This window comes from Odocoileus virginianus, chromosome 5 (genome assembly GCF_023699985.2).
Source record: "Odocoileus virginianus isolate 20LAN1187 ecotype Illinois chromosome 5, Ovbor_1.2, whole genome shotgun sequence".
NCBI lineage: Eukaryota > Metazoa > Chordata > Mammalia > Artiodactyla > Cervidae > Odocoileus > Odocoileus virginianus.
In genome coordinates, this window is record NC_069678.1 from 9,093,793 (window position 1) to 9,110,014 (window position 16,222).

General features: G+C 41.8%; 1 long non-coding RNA gene and 1 other non-coding gene across 2 annotated transcripts in view; one reads left to right on the forward strand and one right to left on the reverse strand.

The window, feature by feature from the left end:
* Positions 1-16,222, forward strand: part of LOC139035131 (uncharacterized) — a 132,471-nt gene that overhangs the window by 24,801 nt on the left and 91,448 nt on the right. The gene's annotated exons all lie outside the window — the stretch shown is intronic.
* TRNAY-AUA (transfer RNA tyrosine (anticodon AUA)) lies at positions 12,132-12,203 on the reverse strand. Its single transcript has one exon. It is a non-coding gene; the product is annotated as a tRNA-Tyr (tRNA).

The following is a 16,222-nucleotide window of genomic DNA, read 5'->3' on the forward strand; positions in this document are numbered from 1 at the left end:
CTTCATTCAGTTGCCCAAGTAACAATCCTCTCTTCCTCTTCTTTACCTCTAGATTTGATCAGTAATCAAATTCTGTTGACCTTATTGTTCAGATATTCTATGACCACTAAACTGGTTCAGATTCTCATTTTGTCTCTCCCTTGGATTGATGTGTTTTGGAGAGAGTTTTCCTGCAGGTAGGGGAAGATGGAGTCTGCCCTGTAGGATTGTCCTGGTCAAAGAAAAACTTAACAGACATTTAGCTATTTGGTAAGAAGAATTTTGATTCACGTGTGAAGGAGTTCATTGACTGAGTTAAGGAACAATGTCACAGATAAATTCCACAAGAGAAGGAGAGCATAGAGAAATACCGAAGTCTAGAATGTTCCCAGTGAATCTTGTTTGTACCTTTTGAGGTAGATGATTTTCTGTCAGCTATCAAAGAGGAATGTCTGGTAATTCTGTCCTCAAGGGGATAGATATATGAAAAAAAAAAAAAAAAAGCAATTTCCATTGTTTATGGCATCTTAAGAAAAGGATGAAAGTTTAGCTCTAGGGTATATGTATCTGGCTATCTCTGTTGTAATACCCATCACTGTCCTATCAACCTGCCCCTTACTGAGGCTAGGTCAGCACTGTTTCCTTTGTTATAATTTAAATTATTCAGAATGTTAGTTAGTCCTGACTCCTCTAGAGAAGGGCCTCAAGTGGGAGTTCAGTTACTTCCTTTTGAGACTAAAGTGGCAAATGTGTCACAAAAATGGAAAGAAGCATTTTTTTCCATATCTGTGTCTGTGGCAAATCCATGAAACCTGCATATTTGGTGCTGCCAACTTTGTAGCTTTGTAGGAGTATTTTGGGGACAGCACCTCAAGCAAGGAAGAAGGATGCTTACTGCGGCTAGTGCCCCTTTTATGTGTTGCTTGTGGAGCACAAGCATAGACATAATATTGTTTGAGTCTAATTAGAAGAATTGAGCTTGTTTTATTGATCCTGATGATGAATACATGGAACAATGACTATGTTGGAAAAAATACAGGATTTGATTAAATTACTTCTTCCTTGTATTCCTTATTTATTTATTTATTTTTGGTATGATATATATCTGCCATTTGCAAATACAGTTTTCAGTGAAAGAGGAAAAGCTGTTATTCTTACCTTGGGGAAATAAGTGTTTTAGGGTATATAAGAAATAAGCATGGAAGAGACATACTATGATATATGGTCAATTGTTTATTTTCAGTTTTCATGTAGATCATTTTACTGGATTCTATATGCCCAAGGTGATTAATGAATGCAGAATAATACAGAGTTCTAATAGGAGGATAATAGAAGCAGGTGTGCAAACCCATTATAATATAAAGCAGCTTTGATAAATGGAAGGTGACTTTATATTATTTCCATTGATATTATTGAATATATTGAAGAACCAGTCTGGAGAGATACTGAAATTTAACCTCTCAAGAGAAAAATGCTTACTTGAATGCCAAACTCTAAATATTCACTTTTCAAATTAGAGCAGCTATGATATAGATTTCATCCAAAACCAGTTTCTTACTTCATATTCAACCGTTCCAAGAAAGAAAAAGAAACAACCAGGCTAAAAAAAAGTCACTCAGTCCAAAATAAAGAGAAAAAAATGCAAATTTCCAGAAAGATTAATGAAAATTTCCTTGATTCAAAGCAGTGACATTCAGCTACTCTTTGAAATAATGCTTTTTTTTTCCTTCAAATTAGCTTCTCTCTAATAAGGGCCTCCTGATTGCTCATAGTGGCCCACTTCTTCCGGGAAAGTGCTGGGACCTGAGTCTCCATGGACAGATTCACTCTGCCTATAAGTGTCTGTCCACTTTTGATGTGACTGTGAGTTCCTGGGGGAGTCTCGTGACTGGCCATAGGAAGACCCATGTTGGTTCCTTGAAGTGGATCCGGACCTTCCTTGGGTGGTCACAGAATGCCTCCCTACATCTCCTGAATATCCTTCGCTGTCACTGCCCTGACTAACACTGGATTCCCTGTGTCTACTACTTCCAGTTCCCGTGGAGGTTTGTCCATGGCCAGTCCCAGAGTGTCTGGTTGTGTCGCTTGATTGTTCATGGCGACTGCCCTGTCCGTGGGAAGTTCTGGATCCTGAGTCTCTGTGGACAGATTCTCTCTGCCTATGTGTGTCTGTCTGCCCATGACGCGACTCTGATCGCCGAGAGGTGTCTCTTGACTGGCCATGGGAAGCCCCATGTTGGTTCCTTGAAGTGGATCCGGACCTTCCTTGGGTGGTCACAGAATGCCTCCCTTCATCTCCTGAATATCCTTCACTGTCAGTGGCCTGACTAACACTGGATTCCCTGTGTCTTCTGCTTCCAGTTCCGGTGGAGATTTGTCCATGGCCAGTCCCAGTGCGTCTGGAACCATCTCTTGATTGTTCATGGTGACTCCCCTGTCCGTGGGAAGTTCTGGATCCTGAGTCTCTGTGGACAGATTCTCTCTGTCTATGTGTGTCTGTCTGCCGATGACGTGACTCTGAGTGACCTGCGGTGTCTCCTGACTGGCTATGGGAAGCCCCATGTTGGTTCCTTGAAGTGGATCTGGACCTTCCCTGGGTGGTCACAGAATGCCTCCCGTCGTCTCCTGAATATCCTTCACTGTCAGTGGCCTGACTAACACTGGATTCCCTGTGTCTTCTGCTTCCAGTTCTGGTGGAGGTTTGTCCATGGCCAGTCCCAGTGCGTCTGGAGCCATCTCTTGATTGTTCATGGTGACTCCCCTGTCCGTGGGAAGTTCTGGATCCTGAGTCTCCGTGGACAGATTCTCTCTGCCTATGTGTGTCTGTCTGCCCATGACGTGACTCTGAGTGACCTGCGGTGTCTCTTGACTGGCTATGGGAAGCCCTATGTTGGTTCCTTGAAGTGGATCCGGACCTTCCTTGGGTGGTCACAGAATGCCTCCCTACATCTCCTGAATATCCTTCGCTGTCACTGCCCTGACTAACACTGGATTCCCTCTGTCTTCTGCTTCCAGTTCCGGTGGAGGTTTGCCCATGGCCAGTCCCAGAGTGACTGGTTGTGTGTCTTGATTGTTCATGGCGACTCCCCTGTCCGTGGGAAGTTCTGGATCCTGAGTCTCTGTGGACAGATTCTCTCTGCCTATGTGTGTCTGTCTGCCCATGATGTGACTCTGATCGCCGAGAGGTGTCTCTTGAATGGCTATGGGAAGCCCTATGTTGGTTCCTTGAAGTGGATCCGGACCTTCCTTGGGTGGTCACAGAATGCCTCCCTACATCTCCTGAATATCCTTCGCTGTCACTGCCCTGACTAACACTGGATTCCCTGTGTCTTCTGCTTCCAGTTCCGGTGGAGGTTTGTCCATGGCCAGTCCCAGAGTGTCTGGTTGTGTCTCTTGATTGTTCATGGTGACTCCCCTGTCCGTGGGAAGTTCTGGATCCTGAGTCTCTGTGGACAGATTCTCTCTGCCTATGTGTGTCTGTCTGCCCATGACGTGACTCTGAGTGACCTGCGGTGTCTCCTGACTGGCTATGGGAAGCCCCATGTTGGTTCCTTGAAGTGGATCCGGACCTTCCTTGGGTGGTCACAGAATGCCTCCCTACGTCTCCTGAGTATCCTTCGCTGTCACTGCCCTGACTAACACTGGATTCCCTGTGTCTTCTGCTTCCAGTTCCGGTGGAGGTTTGTCCATGGCCAGTCCCAGAGTGTCTGGCAGTGTCTCTTGATTGTTCATGGTGACTCCCCTGTCCGTGAGAAGTTCTGGATCCTGAGTCTCTGTGAACAGATTCTCTCTGCCTATGTGTGTCTGTCTGCCCATGATGTGACTCTGATCGCCGAGAGGTGTCTCTTGACTGGCCATGGGAAGCCCCATGTTGGTTCCTTGAAGTGGATCCGGACCTTCCTTGGGTGGTCACAGAATGCCTCCCTACATCTCCTGAATATCCTTCGCTGTCACTGCCCTGACTAACACTGGATTCCCTGTGTCGACTACTTCCAGTTCCGGTGGAGGTTTGTCCATGGCCGGTCCCAGAGTGTCTGGTTGTGTCTCTTGATTGTTCATGGTGACTCCCCTGTCCGTGGGAAGTTCTGGATCCTGAGTCTCTGTGGACAGATTCTCTCTGCCCTTGTGTGTCTGTCTGCCCATGATGTGACTCTGATCGCCGAGAGGTGTCTCTTGACTGGCTATGGTTGGCCCTAATTTGGTTCCTTGAAGTGGATCCGGACCTTCCTTGGGTGGTCACAGAATGCCTCCCTACATCTCCTGAGTATCCTTCGCTGTCACTGCCCTGACTAACACTGGATTCCCTGTGTCTTCTGCTTCCAGTTCCGGTGGAGGTTTGTCCATGGCCAGTCCCAGAGTGTCTGGTTGTGTCTCTTGATTGTTCATGGTGACTCCCCTGTCTGTGGGAAGTTCTGGATCCTGAGTCTCTGTGGACAGATTCTCTCTGCCTATGTGTGTCTGTCTGCCCATGATGTGACTCTGATCGCCGAGAGGTGTCTCTTGACTGGCCATGGGAAGCCCCATGTTGGTTCCTTGAAGTGGATCCGGACCTTCCTTGCGTGGTCACAGAGTGCCTCCCTACATCTCCTGAATATCCTTCGCTGTCACTGCCCTGACTAACACTGGATTCCCTGTGTCTACTGCTTCCAGTTCCGGTGGAGGTTTGTCCATGGCCAGTCCCAGAGTGTCTGGTTGTGTCTCTTGATTGTTCATGGCGACTCCCCTGTCCGTGGGAAGTTCTGGATCCTGAGTCTCTGTGGACAGATTCTCTCTGCCTATGTGTGTCTGTCTGCCCATGACGCGACTCTGATCGCCGAGAGGTGTCTCTTGACTGGCCATGGGAAGCCCCATGTTGGTTCCTTGAAGTGGATCCGGACCTTCCTTGGGTGGTCACAGAATGCCTCCCTACATCTCCTGAGTATCCTTCGCTGTCACTGCCCTGACTAACACTGGATTCCCTGTGTCTTCTGCTTCCAGTTCCGGTGGAGGTTTGTCCATGGCCAGTCCCAGAGTGTCTGGTTGTGTCTCTTGATTGTTCATGGTGACTCCCCTGTCCGTGGGAAGTTCTGGATCCTGAGTCTCTGTGGACAGATTCTCTCTGCCTATGTGTGTCTGTCTGCCCATGACGTGACTCTGAGTGACCTGCGGTGTCTCCTGACTGGCTATGGGAAGCCCCATGTTGGTTCCTTGAAGTGGATCCGGACCTTCCTTGGGTGGTCACAGAATGCCTCCCTACGTCTCCTGAGTATCCTTCGCTGTCACTGCCCTGACTAACACTGGATTCCCTGTGTCTTCTGCTTCCAGTTCCGGTGGAGGTTTGTCCATGGCCAGTCCCAGAGTGTCTGGTTGTGTCTCTTGATTGTTCATGGTGACTCCCCTGTCCGTGGGAAGTTCTGGATCCTGAGTCTCTGTGGACAGATTCTCTCTGCCTATGTGTGTCTGTCTGCCCATGACGCGACTCTGATCGCCGAGAGGTGTCTCTTGACTGGCCATGGGAAGCCCCATGTTGGTTCCTTGAAGTGGATCCGGACCTTCCTTGGGTGGTCACAGAATGCCTCCCTACATCTCCTGAGTATCCTTCGCTGTCACTGCCCTGACTAACACTGGATTCCCTCTGTCTTCTGCTTCCAGTTCCGGTGGAGGTTTGTCCATGGCCAGTCCCAGAGTGTCTGGTTGTGTCTCTTGATTGTTCATGGTGACTCCCCTGTCCGTGGGAAGTTCTGGATCCTGAGTCTCTGTGGACAGATTCTCTCTGCCTATGTGTGTCTGTCTGCCCATGACGTGACTCTGAGTGACCTGCGGTGTCTCCTGACTGGCTATGGGAAGCCCCATGTTGGTTCCTTGAAGTGGATCCGGACCTTCCTTGGGTGGTCACAGAATGCCTCCCTACGTCTCCTGAGTATCCTTCACTGTCACTGCCCTGACTAACACTGGATTCCCTGTGTCTACTACTTCCAGTTCCGGTGGAGGTTTGTCCATGGCCAGTCCCAGAGTGTCTGGTTGTGTCTCTTGATTGTTCATGGCGACTCCCCTGTCCGTGGGAAGTTCTGGATCCTGAGTCTCTGTGGACAGATTCTCTCTGCCTATGTGTGTCTGTCTGCCCATGACGCGACTCTGATCTCCGAGAGGTGTCTCTTGACTGGCCATGGGAAGCCCCATGTTGGTTCCTTGAAGTGGATCTGGACCTTCCTTGGGTGGTCACAGAATGCCTTCCTACATCTCCTGAGTATCCTTCGCTGTCACTGCCCTGACTAACACTGGATTCCCTGTGTCTTCTGCTTCCAGTTCCGGTGGAGGTTTGTCCATGGCCAGTCCCAGAGTGTCTGGTTGTGTCTCTTGATTGTTCATGGTGACTCCCCTGTCCGTGAGAAGTTCTGGATCCTGAGTCTCTGTGGACAGATTCTCTCTGCCTATGTGTGTCTGTCTGCCCATGACGTGACTCTGAGTGACCTGCGGTGTCTCTTGACTGGCTATGGGAAGCCCCATGTTGGTTCCTTGAAGTGGATCCGGACCTTCCTTGGGTGGTCACAGAATGCCTCCCTACGTCTCCTGAGTATCCTTCGCTGTCACTGCCCTGACTAACACTGGATTCCCTGTGTCTTCTGCTTCCAGTTCCGGTGGAGGTTTGTCCATGGCCAGTCCCAGAGTGTCTGGTTGTGTCTCTTGATTGTTCATGGTGACTCCCCTGTCCGTGAGAAGTTCTGGATCCTGAGTCTCTGTGGACAGATTCTCTCTGCCTATGTGTGTCTGTCTGCCCATGACGCGACTCTGATCTCCGAGAGGTGTCTCTTGACTGGCCATGGGAAGCCCCATGTTGGTTCCTTGCAGTGGATCCGGACCTTCCTTGGGTGGTCACAGAATGCCTCCCTACATCTCCTGAGTATCCTTCGCTGTCACTGCCCTGACTAACACTGGATTCCCTCTGTCTTCTGCTTCCAGGTCCGGTGGAGGTTTGTCCATGGCCAGTCCCAGAGTGTCTGGTTGTGTCTCTTGATTGTTCATGGTGACTCCCCTGTCCGTGGGAAGTTCTGGATCCTGAGTCTCTGTGGACAGATTCTCTCTGCCTATGTGTGTCTGTCTGCCCATGACGTGACTCTGAGTGACCTGCGGTGTCTCTTGACTGGCTATGGGAAGCCCCATGTTGGTTCCTTGAAGTGGATCCGGACCTTCCTTGGGTGGTCACAGAATGCCTCCCTACGTCTCCTGAGTATCCTTCGCTGTCACTGCCCTGACTAACACTGGATTCCCTGTGTCTTCTGCTTCCAGTTCCGGTGGAGGTTTGTCCATGGCCAGTCCCAGAGTGTCTGGTTGTGTCTCTTGATTGTTCATGGTGACTCCCCTGTCCGTGGGAAGTTCTGGATCCTGAGTCTCTGTGGACAGATTCTCTCTGCCTATGTGTGTCTGTCTGCCCATGACGCGACTCTGATCGCCGAGAGGTGTCTCTTGACTGGCCATGGGAAGCCCCATGTTGGTTCCTTGAAGTGGATCCGGACCTTCCTTGGGTGGTCACAGAATGCCTCCCTACATCTCCTGAGTATCCTTCGCTGTCACTGCCCTGACTAACACTGGATTCCCTGTGTCGACTACTTCCAGTTCCGGTGGAGGTTTGTCCATGGCCGGTCCCAGAGTGTCTGGTTGTGTCTCTTGATTGTTCATGGTGACTCCCCTGTCCGTGGGAAGTTCTGGATCCTGAGTCTCTGTGGACAGATTCTCTCTGCCTATGTGTGTCTGTCTGCCCATGACGTGACTCTGAGTGACCTGCGGTGTCTCCTGACTGGCTATGGGAAGCCCCATGTTGGTTCCTTGAAGTGGATCCGGACCTTCCTTGGGTGGTCACAGAATGCCTCCCTACGTCTCCTGAGTATCCTTCGCTGTCACTGCCCTGACTAACACTGGATTCCCTGTGTCTTCTGCTTCCAGTTCCGGTGGAGGTTTGTCCATGGCCAGTCCCAGAGTGTCTGGTTGTGTCTCTTGATTGTTCATGGTGACTCCCCTGTCCGTGGGAAGTTCTGGATCCTGATTCTCCGTGGACAGATTCTCTCTGCTCATGTGTGTTTTTCTGCCCATGATGTGACTCTGATCGCCGAGAGGTGTCTCTTGACTGGCTATGGGAAGCCCCATGTTGGTTACTTGAAGTGGATGCGGACCTTCCTTGGGTGGTCACAGAATGCCTCCCTATGTCTCCTGAGTATCCTTCACTGTCACTGCCCTGACTAACACTGGATTCCCTGTGTCTCCTGTATCCAGATCCAGTGGAAGTTTGTTCGTGGCCATTCCCAGATTGTCTGGCACTATCTCGTGATTGCTCATGGTAGAATCCATGACTTTGTGTAGTTCTTGATTTCGTTTCAGTGTTGGGAAAGGTGTTTCCTTGCAGAGCAGCCATTTTTATGTGTTTTTGAAGCTCTGTAAAAGAAAATGAAATGTATTCTCATTACAGTTCCTTTCTGTTTCTGCATTATTAGTCTTATTATAATTTATTTCCACATTTTAAGATCTCTGCAGTGTTGGGCAGCTTTAATATTGTTAAAACAAAAAGATGAAAAAATTCTATGCTTTGCATCTTAATATTAGTATGGCTTTATTGAATTACTAAGATTCCCGATTTCTTGTCCATGAATTCTTAACAGTAGGAGCAATACATTGTTACAGACCTCAGTGTGATGTAGATAAGCATGTCATGCTCATCTGGCAGTTTCTTATAGGAAGTTTATTGAAGGACCCTAACAGCAGCTAACTGAAATTTTCTTCATACGAATTTTCTGAAATAAATTTTCTAAAAGCTTATTTCCTAAATTATTAGTGTGTTGAGATACAATTTGCTGTTAGTCAGTTTGCCAAATGCCCCAGCACTTAGTGAGTGTCAGCCTAGTGTTTCTTTTTTCCTGAATAATTCTTGAAGTTTTCATCATTTTTTGTTGTATAGTGTTTTTAATGTATTAAAATATATACATTTTAAATGTATACATATTATATATGTAGAAATATTTATACAATATTTATATTGTATACTGACTTTCAGTATTAGGGAAAACTTTTTTTTTTTGCCTCTTAAGTAATAGCATATAAGCAATGTTATTTTATCTCTTTGAGGAAGCAAGGAAGCTCCCAAGCATTATCAGTAACTCTAAATAAGCATTTATCCTATAATAATACTACATAAAATTTATTATAAAATGATAATTATATTATTTTATGAAAACATTATTTGAAAACAGACAAATTAAAATAGTATAGGAAACAACAATGTGTTAGTCATAGGCATATTAGTCACAGCAAAAGCGTTTATGAACCTTGCCTTGTTTGATAAGAAGAATAGGTGTTGATCAGTCTTTCACATGGTTACACATGTAATTTTGGTAAGTTTATTGGAAATCCTAACAGACTAGAATTTATAACTTTTTAAGCATTAGAGGAAAAAGTGGAATAAAAAACACAATTTTCAGGCCAGGAAGGATCTGGCACAGTAAATGCAGGGTAAGGAAAGTAAAAAATGAGTAGAATTACATAATTTTATCATTAATTACAGTACATATAGTAGGAATAAGACTGCAGATCAAAAGGTAGATTCTAAACATTGTTAAATAAAGTTATATGCTTCTTACAAAATAACACACCTAAGATTTAATATTTTTTCATTCTTTGTTGTTTATGGTAGTATTCAACCTTGAACTTGATTGTAATTACAGTGTCTCCAAAATCTTAGTCTCAAGAATGGCACACTGACTTCCTCTAATACTCTGACTTCAGTCATTCTTAGATCTCGCTGTCTGTTTACGTTCTGTGCACTCACTTTACTTTTTTCCTTGGTTGGCGATTATGTTTAGTCTCTCTCAGTGTGCCTTTGCCACTCCCTCTATTTCTTAACCTACTTTTTGTTATACACACTGGGGAAGCTCCAATGGCTTCTTATTTTCCTTTATTTTAGGACATATCCTTGATGTGGGGGCCTTCTCTGGTGGCTCAGACAGTAAAGAATCTGCCTGCAATGCAGGAGACCCAGGTTCAGTCTCTGAATCAGGAAGATGCCATGGAGAAGGGAATGGCTACCCACTCCAGTATTCTTGCCTGGAGAATTCCATTTTATTTACTGAGAACTTTGGATCTGTGACAAAATAATTTCCTCATTTTTGGCAGTGTCTGATCATCCAACCTATTGCATTTATGTCCATATACCTTAATCTTCACTGCTGTTACACAGATAGATTAACTGTTTGTACTTCTGTCCTTTATTTTGGCACTGGACGTGACTCTCTCTTGACTGTTCAAACTGCTTTTTCAGTTGTCCACTTCCATGAATCATCAATTTATCTTTCTCTACTGGATAATTTCCTTCAGCATATACTCATGCGGATATGTCTCTTATTGAACACCCTCTCCTGCTGTCCCACATAGCCCTTGAGGCATGACCTGATTTGTATTTTCTCTTTTATAGCAAAATCACTCAAAATATAGGCCCATATTTTCTTTCTTCACTTCTTATTTTTTTAACTCAAATTTTCTTTCTCTCTCAAAAATTCACCAAAACTTCTCATGAAGCTAAAAATTCCCTTCACCTTACCAAATCCACCTATCCATTTTCATTTCACGAATTGCTTGACATGTCAGTATCATTTGATGCCGCTTGCTACACCCTCCTTTAAAAAGACCTGACATTTTCTTGTTTCTCCTTTAGCCTCACTACTCACTTTCTCTTAGTCTCCTCTTTTGGCCCCTGATGTTGATATTTCTTGAGATTCACTCCTAAGCTTCTTTTGTCTTTATAGTCCATCAGAGGATCATCTAGCAGTAAGTCTGACAGATGAATTTTCAAAAGAAACAATAGAAGCCAGAAAATATTCTCATCTTTCTCTAGGAAAGTAAGTTCTAGTCTAGAATTCTATACCCAGTGAGAGTATTCATGAAAAAAAAAAAAAAGCCTAAGTAAGGATATTTTCAAGCAAATAGATCTGCTATGAAGGAAAATAAGCTGATAAACATTTACTATATTCAAAAAAGTCAAGAAGAGGGGAAAAAAATGAAAAAAATGGGAAACTAGAAAACAAATAGCAACATGGTAGATTTAAAACAATAATCCAAATCCACTGACTAACAAGTGGGCTAAATAATCTAATTTAAAAATAATGGTTGTCAGGTTGCAAAAAAAAAACAACTATGTGTTGCTTACAAGAAACGTACGTTAAATATGATAAAAATGGTTGAAAGTTAAAGGAGGAAATATATACTGTTCAAAAACTAAAAGAAAGCTATTTTTGCTGTATTAATATCTGTATAGTAGACTTTCAAACAAAAAGAATTACTAGAGGAATATTTCACAATTATAAAAAATTCACCAAGAAGATATAAAAAAACCTAAATTCATATATACCTAATAACATAGCCTCAAAATACATAAAACAAAAATTGATAAAACTATGAGGAGAAATAGACAAATGTATAATCTTAGTGGGTTACATACTGCTATTAACAACTGATAGAATGAGTAGACAAACAAATTGTAAGGATATAAAAGCTTCCACAAAATCTTTGATAAAAGCATCACCTAACATATATTGAACATTATATCCAAGAACTCCAAATTACACATCCTTTTAAAATGAACACAAAACATTTAAATTTTCCTATATGCTGGGTTATAAAGCAAATTTCAACAATTTTTAAAGGATTGAAATCATACAGAATTTTCTACCACAGTGAAATGAAGCTAGAATTCAATAATGGAAAGACACTGAGAAGAATCTCCAAATGTTTAGAAAGTAATAAATTGTTTCTAAATAAGAAATGTGTATAGAATAAATTACAATGTAAATTAGAAAATAGGTTAAGCTAAATGAAAGTGAGAAAAATGTGAAATTGCAAAACTTATAGGATATATTAATTCCATGACTAATGAGAAATGCATAGTTTAAATGCATATATTAAAAAAGAAGATAAAAAGGCTGGAAAGTCAATAACTTAAGCATACATCTCAAGAAGTTTGGAAAAACCCTCAAAGTCGGCTCAAAGATAGTATAATGAAAGTGAAGTGAGGTCGCTCAGTCGTGTCCGACTCTTTGCGACTCCATGGACTGTAGACTACCATGCCCTTCCCTCCATGGGATTTTTCAGGCAAGAGTACTAGAATGGGTTGCCATTTCCTTTTCCAGAGGATCTTCCCAACCCAGGGATCGAACCTGGGTCTCCCGCATTATAGGCAGACACTTTACCGTCTAAGCCATCAGGGAAGTCAATAAAAATAAGAACTGATATTAATGAAAGAGAAAACAAATGTCGAGAATCAACAAAGCCAAGATTTTTGCAAAAATCTAGTAAAAATGAGAAACCCTGAAAGATTAATCAAGGAAAGAGTAAAGGCATAATTAATTAGTATCAGAAAGATAAAAGGGGACATTGCTATAAATTTTACAGACAGTAGAAAGGTAAGTGTGTAATATTAAAAAAAAAACACTTTATGTAAAAAATGTTCAAATTTAAATGAAATGGATATATTTCCAGAAAAACACTTCACACCAAAATGAAAGCAAGAAGAATAGAAAACCTAAATAGAATTTAAAACCTAATAGAATTTAAAAATTCTATTTTTAAAAGAAATTGAATGTTAAATGAATACATTTCCAGTGAAGGAAGGTGGGAACTGCAGGTTAGATGAAAATACTTGTGAATTTTACTTAACTGAAAGTCATTCAGTTGTGTCCGACTCTTTGGGACCCCATGGATCGTAGTCCATGGAATTCTCCAGGTCAGAATATTGGAGTGTGTAGCCTTTCCCTTCTCCAGGGGATCTTCCCAACCCAGGGCTCAAACCTTGGTGGATTCTTTACCAGCTGAGCCACAAGGGAAGCCCAGCAATAGTGGAGTGGGTAGACTATCCCTTCTCCAGCAGATCTTCTCAAACCAGGAATCGAACTGGGGTCTCCTGCATTGCAGGTGGATTCTTTACCAACTGAGCTATCAGGGAAGCCCATTCCAAGTAATACTAACATCTCATGGATTATTTCAGAGAAATGAAAAAGGGGAAAGACACATTTTACAAATCTGGTATAACTTAAGTACTCATAACTTGACAAAGATATTACTGGAAAAAAACTTTTTATGACAATTTCTTTTGTAAATATAGATGCAAAAATCTGAAGGAAAAGAATTAGTAAGCTGAATCCAGTGTTTATACATCATACCTAATTAAGTTTTAATCCCCAGACTCAAGTTTGGTTTAATGTTTGAGAACTGATTGATTAAGTACTCTAATAGTACTTAATCAAATGGGGGAAGTTTTTATGACCCTCTCAAGAGATGTAAAAAACCATTTTATAAAATCAACCATAATTCTTACTTATAAATAAAAGAGATCAATTATATCTATGAAGATGCTATAGCAAACATCATACTTAATAGTTAAATGCTGAAAGCTTTCTGAGTTTGGGGATGAGATCAGTATACCTACTAATATCCTATTCAACACTGTATTGAAGGTCCTGGTCAGAGCAATAGTTAAGACAAAGAATTAAAAACAGAATAATTGGAAAGGAAGTAATAAAACTGTCATTACTCAGAGGATGATGTGATTTTTCTATGTGGAAAATTAAAACAAATGTACAGCTAAACTATTAGAATAAATAATACTAACAATGTTGCTTGGTAAAAGATAAACATAAAACCAATTGTATTTTTATATCAAATCAGTGAAGTATTAGAAAATGAAATTAGCAGTGATGCTATCTACAAAAGTATAAATTCCTAGTAATAAATCTAATGAAAGATATGAAATATCTGTCCTTAGAAAGTTATGAATATTATTGAGATTAAAGAAGATTTAGATAAATGGAGGAATATGCTTTGTTCATGGGTTGAAAGTTATTAAGATGGCAATATTAAGATATCAAATCTTGCCAAATTCATTTTTACATGCAGTAAAATTCCATTCAGAATCCATAAAGTTTTTAAAAATAAAGATTGATAAAATAATGTCTAAAATTTATATGAAAATGTGGAGGGACAAGATTAGCCAAGACAACATTGAAGAAGACAAAGTTTGAGAACATACCACACACTGTAAAGTGTGTTATAGAAGAAGACAGTCTGACATTGGTGAAATGCTAAGCAAATAGATCATTGAAAGGTAACATTCCAAAATCAGACCTATATCACAGTGGATATTTGATTTATGATAATGATGGTGGAGCAAGTCTGTTAGGAAAGGGTAGTCTTTTGAATAAATGGTGTTGGGTTAGTTGAATTCCTGTATGGAAAAATGAATTTGTTCCCAGGAAGTTTTTACATGTAAAAGATAGAAGAAGATAAAAGAAGACAATATAGAAGAATAAATTCAAGAACTTGAAGTAGAGAAATACCTCTTAAATAGAATTCAAAAAGTATTAATCATAAAGAAATTGATTTACAAATTGGACTGCATTAAAAATAGGAATATGTTCTTTAAACTCTTAAAGGAGAGAAGGGAAGCCACTGAGAGGGAGGATATATGTAATACATTTAACCAATAAAAGGATCTCTCCTGAGTATAAAAACAACTCCTGTAAGACAATACGAAAATAAAATGAAAGAGAAAAATGGATAGAGAACAGAAGAACTATAAAAGGATATCTAAATGGCTAACAAATGCACAAAAGATTTTAACCTTATTAATCATCAGATAAATACAAATTAAAATTACAGTGTGAGGCTATGGTAACCTCACCAAAATGACCGAAAAGACAAAAACAAAAAGAATCCCAATTCCACATACTGGTGAGGACATGGAGAAACTGGATCTTTCATACACTGCTAGAAGGAGCATAAACTTGCAGAAGTACTTTCAAAAACTGTTTGCTCATACCTAAGATCAGCAATTTGGACTTCTCTGGTGGCTCAGTAGTAAAGAGGAACCACAGAAGATGTGGGTTTGATCCCTGGGTGGGGAAGACACCTGGAGAATGGCATGGCAACCCACTCCATTATTCTTGCCTGGAGAATTCCATGGACAGAGGAGCATGGCAGGCTATAGTCCATAGGGTTGCGAAGAGTCAGACATGGCTGAAGCAACTTAGCATGCAAGATCAGCAATTTACTCCTAAGAATATTCCCAATATAAATCGCATTTGTAACCAAAAATCATGTACAAAAATGCTCATAGCTGTATTATTTATAATACCTCTGTAAATAGAAACAACCCAATAACTATCAATAAAAAATGACTAAATACATTGTGGAATTTTCATATAATAGAGGTGAGAGTGGAGGATAAACTAGACTAGGATGGAAGTGGTAGACAGGAAGACAGATGGATTGGCATGTGTGACAGTCAGAGTTGGCTGGTCAGAGAGAAAAATCAGTGTAGTGTAAAGCAGAGAATGGAGACATGCGTAGCTTCTAGACTTGTGTTTGAACAAATTACCCCATCGTCTCTCGTCTAAACTGCAGTCCATCTCCTTGCTCCTACCATTGCTTATGATCCTGGCGCTCAAAATGATCTTGTTATTCTTCCTGTTTAATAGTCTCCAATGGCTTCTCATCTACTTCAGATAATGTGCACTCTACTATGCCCCTCTTTACATGGCCTACCCATCTACCCCTTTGACTCACCATAGACCTCTGTTCCTCTTTTATGCATGCTCTAGGCATGCTATGTTCTTTTTTGTTTTAAACTAAGTTTACTCTTGCTTTAGAATCCTCTTATTTGCCTTGACTAGTTTCTTCTGTCATGAAGATCTCTGCTCAAAAGATAATTCCTCACAGAGGCCTTTTCTAACCCTCCAATCTCAAGTACTATCCTCCTATTACATTACTATATCACTGTCTTATTTTCTTCATTGTGCTTATCTCTATTCAAAATTTTCATTCATTTCTTGTTTACTGAATGTATCCCCCTACTAAGTTTACATTGTTCACTGCCACATAATCAGCCAAGAGCAGCATGTGGCAAACAGAAAGTAGTTAAGATGTATTTGTTCAATGAATGGATAAATAGATAATCCAGCAATATTAAGAGAGTAGCCTTGTAAAAAGCAAATTTATGCCCTCATTTTTGTTCTATATCAAAGTGAACTTTTAGTAACATTGCCACTAAAAATAGAGAACCCCAAACATCCAGAACTTTTGGCCTCAGACCACACAGACATCAAGATCTCCACTTTGCTTAAGAATAAGTAGACAAGGTGAGATTTAGTCCCTCTTACTTACTTCCTTCCTTCACCAGAAGAGCAAGGAGATTGTAGCCTGGAGGACCTTGTTGGGTGCTGAAGTCTGGGAT